Source organism: Schistocerca americana, chromosome 2 (genome assembly GCF_021461395.2).
Source record: "Schistocerca americana isolate TAMUIC-IGC-003095 chromosome 2, iqSchAmer2.1, whole genome shotgun sequence".
Lineage (NCBI taxonomy): Eukaryota > Metazoa > Arthropoda > Insecta > Orthoptera > Acrididae > Schistocerca > Schistocerca americana.
The window spans coordinates 435334224-435350747 of record NC_060120.1 but is presented as its reverse complement, the minus strand read 5'-3'; positions in this window follow the sequence as shown (position 1 = coordinate 435350747).

Below are 16524 nucleotides of genomic sequence, written 5' to 3'. Positions count from 1 at the left end.
AACAGAGACGTCAATGAACGAATGGACAGATCATAACTTTGCGAAAGTAAAGAAAGTAAAATTTTCACTCGAGTGAAGACTTGAACCCAGGACCTTTTGTTTCGCAGCTGCTCACGCTACCCACGGGACCACGGCACTCCTGAGTTCACACTATCCTTGATGTTGCCTATCTTGCGCATGGGCTATTCAGTTTGTATATTTTGCTTGTTTTTTCATAGTTCCACACAACTTCTTCCTGTTTTCTCGATTGATCTGTGTTCAGTTTTTCAAGGCCTATCCACTGTGTCATCTTATAACTAAATGTGAGGGGGGTGCGATGGGGAGGTTCCCTTATAAATAGAACTACTTCTTTGATCCAATAATCACGTGTGTGTGAGCCTTTTGTCAAAGAGTTATTTCCTCTGTTTTGCATTTTCACTTGAAGTTATCAGGGCTTGCTGAATCCTTTCTTCTGGAGGAACTTTGTCAGGTGGTATTCGAAGTAGTGTTTATCCCACTGGTCCACTTCTGACTTTCACAGCATCAATTCTGTTGGAGTAAGTCCTGTGGAAGATATTTACAATTTGCTCCAATGGACACACTTAGTCAGTGTTGTAGACACATACATCCTTATAAACCTGTTGAATTCCTTGAAAATCCTTCCCACAGGATTTGCTTTTGAATGGAGAAATGTGCTGTGTTTGTTTGTCTTTCAGAAAGATTTTTCACGTGGGGAAAAGGGCCCACGGGATCCAAGGATACTAATTCTAAAGGCCTTGTAGGAACAACAGAATGTAATTCAATCAGGCAAGATTGGTTTGAATGTTTTGCTTTCTGGCAAACAATTTGATTTCAAAACTTACAGAACTTGCTGCTGCACACTAGGAAAATATCAGTTATCAGTACATGACAATTTTGTTCATGCACTTAGGAACTCCGTCACATCCCCTAACACGATGGTTATAATTAATAAATTACACATGCACAACCAAGAAGATTCAGATGTGCAATGATGAAATAATACCCCATTGTTTAAGGTGTAGGATTTACATAGTTCATCATGACTATTTTGTTGAAGCTCTTGCTTTACGGCTTCTCATTGGGAATCAGCATCTTGTGGAAGACTCGTGTTATTACAGAATTTTAAGTAATAGGAACAGAAAGTGTCATCATATATACAGGGTGTATACGACTCGGGACAACCAGGAGATCCGGGAAAAACCCGAGAATTTTTTCATCCGGGAGAAAACCAGGAAAAACCCAGGAATTTTTTAGAATTCTGGGAATTTTTCATTGTTTTAGTTTTCAGTTACATTTTTGTAATTGTGACTGGTAAGAACCAATATTCTAACAAAGGATATTACTCTATGCTGGTACTGCAGAATAATACTGCTTCAATAAGACATGAATGAGAGAAAAAAAAGAAAATAAAACTTAAGTTACAAAGGAAATGCGCCATATACAACAACAAAACACAATACTCATACAAGCGTCTGCCAACAGCAAAATGTGTCAAAAATTTTAGGAAGACTATGAAATGCTTCAGAACAACAAATTGCCTGCGATGAGTGCGACGTAACAACTGTTTACATTAGATTCCTTTGAGCAGTTGTGAACAGACTCATGCGCATGCACAGTTGAGTCGCGTATGAGTAGTACCTTCTCCCAATTCTGGCTAAGGATCTGTGGTTGTTAGCCGTATAAGCAGTAGCACCAAGCAGTGAGGTGCTACACGGAAAAATTTTACTGGCACTTATGCGCAACAGGCCCAGATCTAGGGGACAGAAGAGTGGAGGGGCAAACTGGGGTGTCTGCCACAGGTGGCAATTTCAGGGTGGAGGGGATGCCAAATTCATATTCTTGAGGAAAAAACCTTGTTTCACAAAGCGACTCGCATCCAGCACATGTTGGTCTATTGATTATTTATATGATTTTGAAACACGTCCCTGTTGGTATTTGAACATTTTTGAACACTTTCTGAGTGAATCCTAAGCTGATTTTTGAATGCGTGCATAGTGTAAGCGATGTGTCTGCTAGGGGAATCCCCATCGCATCTAGAAGTAAACTTCCCTGCAGACAAAAGTGGACGGGGCCATACGAGCTGAACGGAATAAAGCCGAACAGTTGAATGCCAATGTTTGTTTGTGTGGTTGACTGTGTTTGCAAATGATGAGCATTGTTATGATTACTAGTGAAAGCCATAGATTCAGACTACCAGTGTGGAAATAAATGACTAACAGGAATAACAGGTAAGAAAGATTACTTGTTATCTTCTCCGTGTATCCAAGAAAATGAAATTTTGATAGAAAGCTTTTGACCAGATCGCTACACTAGTAAGGGCCAGTTGTACAGTCCCTGGCCTTAAGTTCTATTCTGTAAGTAGCACAGAAAAAGCGTTGTGGAAACACGTAATAATGCCTAACCGGAGAATAAATGTGGGATAACTAAACTGTTGATTGTAGCAGGGTAACTGAAGTTAACCGGAGAATAAGTTTTGACACAGTCAGGAATAGTTACATGTTTACTTATGACAAGATTGTTTGTTAGAATGAGGAAGGAGAAGTTGAGAAGCTGGAGTGTATGAATGAAATGTGAAACTATTTCCTAACATAAAGCTTTTTGCCTGTAGTAGGCCTAATAGGCATTTGATAGTGGTTCTTCGTGAATTATATTCTGTCGTGTCGTAAAAATGACCATTTGCTCCAAAACAGTCTTGTTTATTTGGGGTGTATTGCTGCATTCTTATACAGGCCTATTTCATTTTATCTAGCAGACAGTGACAAAATACACGTAATCAGCTCCAGAAACAACACCAGTCTTGGGTACTATTTGTATTAACAGCTTTTTCAGTATTAGACAATGACATTTCATTTTTTCTTACAGCAGAAGGTTTGACGAACTTCGATGAGGAAATAGATTCTTTTGGAGAAAGGAAAGCATGCCATGTAAAGCTGTAGCATGATTAGAGAGAAAAAAATGCTATGACTTAAGAATTGGAGAAATGTGTACTGTGTCTTACTTGTGTCTTGTCTTTATTGGTTTTATGCATCCTTTATTTAATTTTATGTCACACAAAACAGCAAGTTATTAGCAAATAGTCAATAAAGAGTGTAAATTTTCTGAAGAGTTCTAGTCCTCCTTGCTACAAATAATCCCATCCAGTATTAATTGTGAGGTTTTTTTTAATAATATAAAAGGGGGGGGGGGGGGGGGGTAGGATGTCAAACCGGCTGACTGGGAGCCAGTTAGGCACCACAGGACATTTTAATTTCCACTGTCCTGAATATAGTTTGATGGCATCCATTACAAAATGACAAAATGTACACGTTTGAATTTGACAGAGCAAAATAGTGATGTGCAATAGAAGTGGCATGACACTGTACTTTGGCACACTACAGACCAAATAACATGTCTTACATTTCCTTGAAGACACATTTTTTATGTATCAGACTCTGCAGAAAGATATGCGCTACAAATCGAACATTTCTTGAAAAGTCGATTTAATTTTTAGCGTCCTATTTAAAACGCTCGAGGAAGGAGGGAGCCACTATCTAGTACTCGTATTGCCCCAGTTTGGAAATGTCGTATGAGGGGGGACCCAAAAGTAACCGGAATCGTAACACTCCACATTGTTTACTTGTTGTAGCAGGTTGCGCTGCCAGATGGTTGTAGTAGGAGCTCTGCTGAGTCATTCTGCCACGCAGCGTCACCCAACAGTGAGAAGTGTGGTTTCTTTGGCAGTTCTTTGAGTGTGCGTACAGTGCAGACGTGACATGAGGAAATGGCTAGTTCTTACAAACAACGTGCAGCACTGAAGTTTTGTTTCTTGCTCGGCGAAAACGCAGCAGAAACTGTTGCGATTATTCAGACAGCCTACAAAGACCATGCTCTTAGTAAAAAGCAAGTGTACAAATGGTTTTCCTGGTTTAAAAAGGGAGAAATGGTGGTTGAAGATCATCCCCGTTCCAATTGACCTTCAACTGCTCGAAGCGAAGACAACATCAACAAAATCCGTGATCTCATCAGTGAAGATTGATGCAGGACAATCGACCAACTTGAGAACTTGTCTGGGTCATCCTGGAGCTCAATTCAGCGCATCTTGACCATCGATATGGGGATGCGTAGAGCGGCAACAAAATTCGTGCCGAAGCTTCTTACCGGAGATCAAAGGGATCGTCATGTTCAAGCCTGTCTCGAAATGAAGGACGCGATCCACATTTTTTCAATGAAATCACTACGGGTGATGAGTCATGGTGCTATGGGTACTATCCAGAAAGTTAACAACAGTCATCACAATGGAAGTTACCTGGCTCACCTCGACCAAAAAAAGCTCGAAAAGTGATATCGAATGTGAAAACGATGTTGATCTGATTTTTTTTTTTTGACATCAAAGGGATCGTATACTCTGAATTTGTCCCTGAAAACCAGACAGTAAACCAACAATTCTATTTGGAGGTTACGAAACGGCTTCACAGAAGTTTGTCGCGAAAACATCTGGCTTTGTGGGATTCTGGCGTGTGGTTTTTGCATCACGACAATGCTCCTGCGCTCATGGCTCTCAGCATTCTCCAGTTTTTGGCCTCAGTAAAGATGACTATCTTGACCCACGTGCCCTGTTCGCCGGATTTAGCACCCTCGGACTTCTTCCTATTCCCAAGGATGAAAAGAGACTTGAGAGGGAAGCGTTTTGCCTATGTGGAAGACATAAAATGCAATGTCATGAAAGTGCTAGAAGGTATCAAAGAGGACGAATTTAAAAGGTGCTTGGAACACTGGTATGAATGTTTCGACAAGTGTATTAATGCTAATGGAGAGTACTTTGAAGGAGATTAAGGTTGTATCTGAAAACAATAGAGTATATGCTTTCTAGAAAGAAATTCCGGTTATTTTTGGGCCCCCCCCTCGTAGATCCGTGACAGAGGACTCTTGAGTTGTAGTGGGGAGGATGGTAGTCTCAATCTACAAATGCTAGAAACGTAGGTTTGCCTTTTCTTAATCTTTGCTCTAGGATAAGTCGTAAGGTCAGTATTGCCTCACGTGTTCCAACATTTCTACGGAATCCAAACTGATCTTCCCCGAGGTCGGCTTCTACCAGTTTTTCCAATCGTCTGTAAAGAATTCGCGTTAGTATTTTGCAGCTATGACTTATTAAACTGATAGTTCGGTAATTTTCACATCTGTCAACACCTGCTTTCTTTGGGATTGGAATTATTATATTCTTCTTGAAGTCTGAGGGTATTTCGCCTGTCTCATACATCGTGCTCACCAGATGGTAGAGTTTTGTCATGACTGGCTCTCCCGAGGCCATCAGTAGTTCTAATTGAATGTTGTCTACTCCCGGGGCCTTGTTTCGACTCAGGTCTTTCAGTGCTCTGTCAAACTCTTCACGCAGTATCTTATCTCCCATTTCATCTTCATCTACATCCTCTTCCATTTCCATAATATTGTCCTCAAGTACATCGCCCTTGTATAAACCCTCTATATACTCCTTCCACCTTTCTGCCTTCCCTTCTTTGCTTAGAACTGGGTTGCCATCTGAGCTCTTGATATTCATACAAGTAGTTCTCTTCTCTCCAAAGGTCTCTTTAATTTTCCTGTAGGCAGTATGTATCTTACCCCTAGTGAGACAAGCCTCTACATCCTTACATTTGTCCTCTAGCCATCCCTGCTTAGCCATTTTGCACTTCCTGTCAATATCATTTTTGAGACGTTTGTATTCCTTTTTGCCTGATTCATTTACTGCATTTTTATATTTTCTCCTTTCATCAATTAAATTCAATATTTCTTCTGTTACCCAAGGATTTCTACTAGCCCTCGTCTTTTTACCTACTTGATCGTCTGCTGCCTTCACTACTTCATCCCTCAGAGCTACCCATTCTTCTTCTACTGTATTTCTTTCCCCCATTCCTGTCAATTGTTCCCTTATGCTCTCCCTGAAACTCTCTACAACCTCTGGTTCTTTCAGTTTATCCAGGTCCCATCTCCTTAAATTCCCACCTTTTTGCAGTTTCTTCAGTTTCAATCTGCAGTTCATAACCAATAGATTGTGGTCAGAATCCACATCTGCCCCAGGAAATGTCTTACATTTTAAAACCTGGTTCCTAAATCTCTGTCTTACCATTATATAATCTATCTGATACCTTTTAGTATCTCCAGGCTTCTTCCACGTATACAACCTTCTTTCATGATTCTTAAACCAAGTGTTAGTTATGATTATGTTGTGCTCTGTGCAAAATTCTACCAGGCGGCTTCCTCTCTCATTCCTTCCCCCCAATCCATATTCACCTACTATGTTTCCTTCTCTCCCTTTTCCTACACTCGAATTCCAGTCACCCATGACTATTAAATTTTTGTCTCCCTTCACTACCTGAATAATTTCTTTTATCTCGTCATACATTTCATCTATTTCTTCATCATCTGCAGAGCTAGTTGGCATATAAACTTGTACTACTGTAGTAGGCATAGGCTTTGTGTCTATCTTGGCCACAATAATGCGTTCACTATGCTGTTTGTAGTAGCTAACCCGCACTCCTATTTTTTTATTCATTATTAAACCTACTCCTCCATTACCCCTATTTGATTTTGTATTTATAACCCTGTAATCACCTGACCAAAAGTCTTGTTCCTCCTGCCACCGAACTTCACTAATTCCCACTATATCTAACTTTAACCTATCCATTTCCCTTTTTAAATTTGAATTTATACTTTCGTAATACGAAAATATGCAGCGTACATATCTGCACATCACAGATCTTTCCAAAACATGTTTTTTCCCCCATTTATAAGACCATAACGGTTCAATGGATTGATAACTTTTACAGTTCTGACAAAAAGTATACCGTTACTTACATGGGACAAGTGTATTTTCACCTGGGAGAAAGTGTATTTTTAATCAGGAATCTGGGGAAAATATGGAAATTTTTTTTCCTCATCTGCATGTACACCCTGTATATAAGTGAAATATGAAAGTCAGATGTTTGCCCAGTGAGTTCCACAAGCTCATTAGTACCTCATGAAAGATGCAAAAGAGCACCTGCAACAATGTTCTGTTCTCCATCTACATATACAGTTTCAAAATTAAACTCTTGAAGAAAAAGAAATCATTGTGCTAGTTGTATGTGAAGCAGCTTTCAAGTTAAAAGAACTGACAACGCTTGGTGGTCAAAGAAAAATTTTTTATATTTACCCCACTTATAATTTTCAAATTCTCTAAAAGCTCAAACAACTGCTCATGCCTCTAACTCTATCACTGAGTACGATCACTCACACCTCATGGGAATTTTGATCGCATGAGTTTTTGTACAAATGATTGGTCTCCCATCAATCTCTACTTTGAAACAGAAACACATCTGTGGCTAAACAAAAATCTTTATTCATGTCCCAGTGGTGCAACAGGTTTTTATTGACTAAGGCTTTCTTTAGTGTCTCAAAATCCTTGTGGCACTGGTTTGACCAAACTCAAGTGGAATTCTTATGCAGTAGAGCGCAGCAAGGCACACTGCATAAGATCCCACCAGTCCAAGGAATGCTTTAGGTTATTGTTTTGTTTGAGGTACAGGAAAATATTTAATTGCTTCAATTTTTCTGCTATTTGGAAGTATTTCAGATGGCGGAATGACATGAGCTTAAAATTTAGACTCCTGTCTGCCGAATTTTGAATTTTGTATATTCGCAGAAACTCCAGAACTTGGGAATCTATTCAGCACTGTTTTAGTAGTTCCAAGTGTTCCTCCAGGATGTGGTCACAAGTGAAAGATTCTGCATACTGTTGCTCTGCATAATAGCTCTGGGCCCAAAACAATATCCAAAGATGAGATGAAAACTTCTGCATCAATTATCAAAACAAAGGGAAGAACACAAAATTGAGAGCATCTGCCTGAGCAAACAAAGGCGCATATTTGCGACTGCCTGGATGGAGAGAAACCTGCCAGTAAGAAAATTACAAATCTATGCAGGAATTTTAGTAGTTCGTCTAAATTGTCTGGTTTTGCTCTGGCTGGTATGATCATTTTATTAATTGCTTTCACATCTAACTCTAGGTGAATGCTACCCTCTGGCTTCACAACTGCAGATGGAGATTTTATTATTTTCTGTTGGATCTTTCTTTCAATTTCCCTTCTAACAGTGTCTCTTTTCTCCCGAGGTATAGTATAAGAAGACTGACAAAAGTGTGGTGAGGAGAAACTTCCATCTTGCACACACATTCACGAATAATCTCAAGTCTCTTATCAAATTGGCAAATATTGTGATGACAACCCAACTGGGCAAAGAATATTTCGAAGTAAATAAGCAGCAAATTCACTTTCTGACAAACGTCATGTGATCTACTGCCCACTGCACTCAGTACACAACAGTTTTGAACAGGAAAGGTGAGAATGTAAATCATTTTACTAATTTTACTAAATACACCTGTAGATATGACATTGTGGACACACCAGTGTCAAGACAAGATGTATATACTCCCCAGGACAGCCAGGAAATCCAAGAAAAAGTAAGAAATTTTTTCATCCATGAAAAACCTGGGAATTTTTCATTGTTTTAGTTTTCGAGAACTGAGACTCTAGTAAAGAATTTTATTTTAGCCCACTTCTGGAGAATAATACTGCAGCAATAAAACATAAATGAGAGAGTAACACCAAGATAAAACTTTCTTTGTAAAGAAAACACGTTGACAAACATTACTTTCAAAGTAAATTTACTTTTACACCATATCAATTGTGTTACATTTGAGGAATTGCGGAGCATTATACTTTCATTCAAAACTTAACATTGAGGACCAGTCTCTTCGAAAAATTTTGTGTGCATGAGATCAGCCTTTTATGCCCTCATTTAAAATTTTTCTGGCATGCTAAAATGACCAAAGCATCAGTGTTAGTTTTTGATATTTATTTTTGTTCTTTCACAGATAACAAATTATGCAATAACAATGGCAAAAACTATACTTATCCTTAAAAAAACTTGCAAAGTGAGCTCTTGAGCAATTTCAATCATAGTGTAACTGGCCTTTCTATTGAAAATTCAAAGTGCTGGACGAAATATGTATTCGGTCAGGTAACGTTTGACATTTGATGATATATTCAGCTGTGCTCTTAGGAACCTGGTTAACCACACCCTCAGGGGGGGGGGGGGGGGGGGGGAGCAGGGCAGAGGACAGCAAAAAAAAAAAAAAAAAAAAAAAAAAAAAAAATAGCTATACTGTATGCATTGTAATTTAAACCGTTAACTTTTCCTGTTTGAGTGTTCACATTACTTAAGTGATTTTGCTATTGGATGATTGCATCACATGTCCTATGCTCTGAATATCTGCTGTCAGTGAATGGCAAGATCGAGTTGCATAAACTATAACCAGCTGACAAAAGTGCATAGCAATCTTGATTTCAGCCCTTCAGAAGCTGCCATGCTGTATTTGATGGATTTCGTGTTTGTACTCCGGGTTTCGTTCCATAAAGTTCTATGCCAATCTATAAAACCTTTGCCATTCAAAGAATTGTGAAGTTGTACAGTCCCAAGGGAAACAATATTGTCACTTAACACCAAAAAAATGTACTTTCACCAGGGCTACAGCATATTTTCACTTGAGAAAAAGTGTATTTTTAATTTCTTCAGTTAGTTCTTGAGATGGTGCCTCCTGGAAGCACAGTTTGTCACGAATATCTTATTCGTGGTTATATTGTAAAAATTGTATATGCTCATATTGTCTGCTCCCACTGTGTGCTTTGATCATCGCTGGAAGGTTTGGCAAGGCCAGTACATGTTTTCTGCCAACAGCAGAAAAAAATGGCTCTGAGCACTATGGGACTTAACATCTGAGGTCATCAGTCCCCTAGAACTTAGAACTACTTAAACCTAACTAACCTAAGGACATCACACACATCCATGCCCGAGGCAGGATTCGAACCTGCGACGGTAGCGGTCGCGCGGTTCCAGACTGAAGCGCCTTTAACCGCGTGGCCACACTGGCCGGCGCCAACAGCAGAATAATGTTGCTACTTTCCATTACTTTGACTATGTTGATAAGGCGTTCTCTGTTCCACCAATTCATGTTAGTGTTGTTGTGAATATTTTGGTTATTCGTCCTTGCATTTATTTGGCATTTGCTGTTCTAGCATAACCACACATATTATTGTTTTCCCAGCTTTTGTCAAGACATTTTGCCTGTTAGAGTAGCAATTTATGTACTTCACCAGGAAGTTTGCTACAGACAGACTGTAGTTCAGACATCTTTGTTCAAACCACAGACACAAATTTTGTCAAGTTGTCATATTCAATCTGTAAAGTATTTTGTTGTTTTGTGAGATCATTCAACCTCTTCGAAACCTTCTGCTGTTCATGAAGCATTTGTGTACATTGGTTAGAAAAATTATTATCCTTTTGTTAAACAGCTTGCTTACAATGTCATGTTGAGTTAGCACTGTTTACATATATTTAAGTAGCAAATTTATGTTACTTCCTTCATTTAGAGTATTATTCAGCTTGAGGAAGAAGATGAAATATTGTTGGATTTAAAGTGAGATCAGTCACCATCAGTGGTGTAGCAGTGGGTGGTGAACTGAGGTAGGAGTAGACAACATATCTGAAGAAAAGGAAGAAGCCTATAATGATAATGAAAAGCCTGACATATTCTTCATCCTTCTCGAAGTTATCCAGTTGGTAATCCAGAAGTAACAGGAATTTAGCTTTCAGGTCTCTTTTATGCCTCTCACAAAATTTCTTAAAATCAGGGAGTATAGACCGAAAAAATGTCTGCTCAGCATCACTAGCTGCTGTCTCCCAGTGTCTTTTTATTGCAGTAAGTTGTTAATCTCCAGCTTCGGCTCGTATTGACAGCTTATGAAACAGAGATAAGCACCAAGTAGCAGGCAGCAATAGCACCACATGTGGCACATAGCTGCCAACTTCTTCATGGGCAGCCTTTGACATATCTCTTGTACTTTCTTGAGAAGTGAAAGGAGTATTGCTCTTCTTCCACCATAAAACAATTTTGCTATGTTAGCTATAAATGCACCCCCATGAACCATGGACCTTGCCGTTGGTGGGGATGCTTGCGTGCCTCAGCGATACAGATAGCCGTACCGTAGGTGCAACCACAACGGAGGGGTATCTGTTGAGAGGCCAGACAAACGTGTGGTTCCTGAAGAGGGGCAGCAGCCTTTTCAGTAGTTGCAAGGGCAACAGTCTGGATGATTGACTGATCTGGCCTTGTAACAATAACCAAAACGGCCTTGCTGTGCTGGTACTGCGAACGGCTGAAAGCAAGGGGAAACTACAGCCGTAATTTTTCCCGAGGGCATGCAGCTTTACTGTATGATTACATGATGATGGCGTCCTCTTGGGTAAAATATTCCGGAGGTAAAATAGTCCCCCATTCGGATCTCCAGGCGGGGACTACTCAAGAGGATGTCGTTATCAGGAGAAAGAAAACTGGCGTTCTACGGATCGGAGCGTGGAATGTCAGATCCCTTAATCGGGCAGGTAGGTTAGAAAATTTAAAAAGGGAAATGGATAGGTTGAAGTTAGATATAGTGGGAATTAGTGAAGTTCGGTGGCAGGAGGAACAAGACTTCTGGTCAGGTGACTACAGGGTTATAAACACAAAATCAAATAGGGGTAATGCAGGAGTAGGTTTAATAATGAATAGGAAAATAGGAATGCGGGTAAGCTACTACAAACAGCATAGTGAACGCATTATTGTGGCCAAGATAGATACGAAGCCCACACCTACTACAGTAGTACCAGTTTATATGCCAACTAGCTCTGCAGATGACGAAGAAATTGAAGAAATGTACGATGAAATAAAAGAAATTATTCAGATTGTGAAGGGAGACGAAAATTTAATAGTCATGGGTGACTGGAATTCGAGTGTAGGAAAAGGGAGAGAAGGAAACATAGTAGGTGAATATGGATTGGGGGGAAGGAATGAGAGAGGAAGCCGCCTGGTAGAATTTTGCACAGAGCACAACATAATCATAACTAACACTTGGTTTAAGAATCATGAAAGAAGGTTGTATACATGGAAGATCCCTGGAGATACTAAAAGGTATCAGGTAGATTATATAATGGTAAGACAGAGATTTAGGAACCAGGTTTTAAATTGTAAGACATTTCCAGGGGCAGATGTGGACTCTGACCACAATCTATTGGTTATGACCTGTAGATTAAAACTGAAGAAACTGCAAAAAGGTGGGAATTTAAGGAGATGGGACCTGGATAAACTAAAAGAACCAGAGGTTGTACAGAGATTCAGGGAGAGCATAAGGGAGCAATTGACAGGAATGGGGGAAATAAATACAGTAGAAGAAGAATGGGTAGCTTTGAGGGATGAAGTAGTGAAGGCAGCAGAGGATCAAGTAGGTAAAAAGACGAGGGCTAGTAGAAATCCTTGGGTAACAGAAGAAATATTGAATTTAATTGATGAAAGGAGAAAATATAAAAATGCAGTAAGTGAAACAGGCAAAAAGGAATACAAACGTCTCAAAAATGATATCGAGAGGAAGTGCAAAATGGCTAAGCAGGGATGGCTAGAGGACAAATGTAAGGATGTAGAGGCCTATCTCACTAGGGGTAAGACAGATACCACCTACAGGAAAATTAAAGAGACCTTTGGAGATAAGAGAACGATTTGTATGAATATCAAGAGCTCAGATGGAAACCCAGTTCTAAGCAAAGAAGGGAAAGCAGAAAGGTGGAAGGAGTATATAGAGGGTCTATACAAGGGCAATGTACTTGGAGGACAATATTATGGAAATGGAAGAGGATGTAGATGAAGATGAAATGGGAGATATGATACTGCGTGAAGAGTTTGACAGAGCACTGAAAGACCTGAGTCGAAACAAGGCCCCCGGAGTAGACAATATTCCATTGGAACTACTGACGGCCGTGGGAGAGCCAGTCCTGATAAAACTCTACCATCTGGTGAGCAAGATGCAAGATGTATGAAACAGGCGAAATACCCTCAGACTTCAAGAAGAATATAATAATTCCAATCCCAAAGAAAGCAGGTGTTGACAGATGTGAAAATTACCGAACTATCAGCTTAATAAGTCACAGCTGCAAAATACTAACACGAATTCTTTACAGACGAATGGAAAAACTAGTAGAAGCCAACCTCGGGGAAGATCAGTTTGGATTCCGTAGAAACACTGGAACACATGAAGCAATACTGACCTTACGACTTATCTTAGAAGAAAGATTAAGGAAAGGCAAACATACGTTTCTAGCATTTGTAGACTTAGAGAAAGCTTTTGACAATGTTGACTGGAATACTCTCTTTCAAATTCTAAAGGTGGCAGGGGTAAAATACAGGGAGCGAAAAGCTATTTACAATTTGTACAGAAACCAGATGGCAGTTATAAGGGTCGAGGGACATGAAAGGGAAGCAGTGGTTGGGAAGGGAGTAAGACAGGGTTGTAGCCTCTCCCCGATGTTATTCAATCTGTATATTGAGCAAGCAGTAAAGGAAACAAAAGAAAAATTCGGAGTAGGTATTAAAATTCATGGAGAAGAAATAAAAACTTTGAGGTTCGCCGATGACATTGTAATTCTGTCAGAGACAGCAAAGGACTTGGAAGAGCAGTTGAATGGAATGGACAGTGTCTTGAAAGGAGGATATAAGATGAACATCAACAAAAGCAAAACAAGGATAATGGAATGTAGTCTAATTAAGTCGGGTGATGCTGAGGGAATTAGATTAGGAAATGAGGCACTTAAAGTAGTAAAGGAGTTTTGCTATTTGGGGAGCAAAATAACTGATGATGGTCGAAGTAGAGAGGATATAAAATGTAGGCTGGCAATGGCAAGGAAAGCGTTTCTGAAGAAGAGAAATTTGTTAACATCCAGTATTGATTTAAGTGTCAGGAAGTCATTTCTGAAAGTATTCGTATGGAGTGTAGCCATGTATGGAAGTGAAACATGGACGATAAATAGTTTGGACAAGAAGAGAATAGAAGCTTTCGAAATGTGATGCTACAGAAGAATGCTGAAGATTAGATGGGTAGATCACATAACTAATGAGGAAGTATTGAATAGGATTGGGGAGAAGAGAAGTTTGTGGCACAACTTGACCAGAAGAAGGGATCGGTTGGTAGGACATGTTCTGAGGCATCAAGGGATCACCAATTTAGTATTGGAGGGCAGCGTGGAGGGTAAAAATCGTAGAGGGAGACCAAGAGATGAATACACTAAGCAGATTCAGAAGGATGTAGGTTGCAGTAGGTACTGGGAGATGAAAAAGCTTGCACAGGATAGAGTAGCATGGAGAGCTGCATCAAACCAGTCTCAGGACTGAAGACCACAACAACAGCTATAAATGACCTGAAACTTGCCAAATGTAAACTGGCCAGAGACTACATTTTTCATTGCAAACTTTTCAAAATATTCCCAGTCATTTAATTATTTTTGAAGTATCACAATAACTACAGGTGATAACAAACAGAATACCAGTTCATTATGAAGCAGTAATGTCAAACTATAAGATGTGGAAGAATCAATATTTCCTGGAAATCTAATGAGAAAGACTGCGTTGCAGAGAACACACGCAAATCCCAGAATAACAGTTTTTAATATTTTTGTCCAAAAAGTTAAAGTTTTGCTGAGAAACTAACCACAGAGACAAGTGTAGCTTTGCTTCATCTACACAAAATAAGTTTTTTAGGCACATCAGCTGACCTGAAACTTCCCTTGCCATGCATTGTATGATGCTAGTTGCATGGAATGACCAGCATTCCACATTGCACTACGCGATATGACAGAGATATATGCTAGTATTATGTTACTGTCATTCCATTATGAACCAGTTAGGTCACTTCCACTATGTGTCTATGCGCTCCACTGATGCAAGTTGCTTATGTGTCATATTGTGAGTTACATCATTTATTGTATCCCGTATAGTATCGTCTCAGTGTGAACCGCATTACAGTCTAATCATTAGTGAGTTACATATTCTATAGATTATTGGAAGGATTCTTTTATCAAAATGGAACAGCAAAAGTAGTCGAACTTAACTGTTTGAAAAATATGTAACAGGCTTCTTCCAGTTCAACTTTTCATCAATATATCACCCAAAAATGTGGAGCACCATATTTACTGACTCCGATTCATGTGCTACATCAATTGTTTTTATGATTCTGTTGTATACAGTTGAATATAGTGTGTTTTCTCAAAATTAAGGGATAGTCTATTTTCAGATAACCACTTAATAATATTATGGAAAACATCATCAACAATCCCTTCTGATGCCTTCTTTGTAATGGGATCTATTGCAACACTAGTATCATCTGCAAAAAGTACTAATTCTGCTTGTTGAATGTTAAGTGAAATGTCATGTTGTTGTTGTGGTCTTCAGTCCTGAGACTGGTTTGATGCAGCTCTCCATGCTAGCCTATCTTGTGAAAGCTCCTTCATCTCCCAGTACTTACTGCAACCTACATCCTTTTGAATCTGCTTAGTGTATTCATCTCTTGGTCTCCCTGTATGATTTTTACCCTCCACACTGCCCTCCACTGCTAAATTTGTGATCCCTTGATGCCTCAGAACATGTCCTACCAACCGGTCCTTCTTCTTGTCAAGTTGTGCCACAAACTCCTCTTATCCCCAATTCTATTCAATACCTCCTCATTACTTATGTGATCTACCCATCTAATCTTCAGCATTCTTCTGTAGCACCACATTTAGAAAGCTTTTATTCTCTTCTTGTCCAAACTATTTATTGTCCACGTTTCACTTCCATACATGGCCACACGCCATACAAATACTTTCAGAAACGACTTCCTGACACTTAAATCTATACTCGACGTTAACAAATTTCTCTTCTTCAGAAACGCTTTCCTTGCCAATGCCAGTCTACACTTTATATCTTCTCTACTTCGACCATCATCAGTTATTTTGCTCCCCAAATATCAAAACTCCTTTACTACTTTAAGTGTCTCATTTCCTAATCTAATTCCCTCAGCATCACCTGACTTAATTCGACTACATTCCATTATCCTCGTTTTGCTTTTGTTGATGTTCATCTTATATCCTTCTTTCAAGACATTGTCCATTCCGTTCAACTGCTCTTCCAAGTCCTTTCCAGACAGAATTACAATTCCATTGCCGAACCTCAAAGTGTATTTTTCTTCTCCATGGATTTTAATACCTACTCCAAATTTTTGTTTTGTTTCCTTTACTGCTTGCTCAATATACAGATTGAATAACATTGGGGAGAGGCTACAACCCTGTCTCACTCCCTTCCCAACCAGTGCTTCCCTTTGATGCCCCTTGACTCCTATAACTGCCATCTGGTTTCTGTACAAATTGTAAATAGCCTTTCGCTCTCTGTATTTTACCCCCGTCACCTTCAGAATTTGAAAGAGAGTATTCCATTCAACATTGTCAGAAGCTTTCTCTAAGTCTACAAATGCTAGAAATGTAGGTTTGCCTTTCCTTAACCTTTCTTCTAAGATAAGTCGTAAGGTTAGTATTGCCTCTTGTGTTCCAACATTTCTACGGAATCCAAACTGATCTTCCCCGAGGTCCGCTTCTACCAGTTTTTCCATTCGTCTGTAAAGT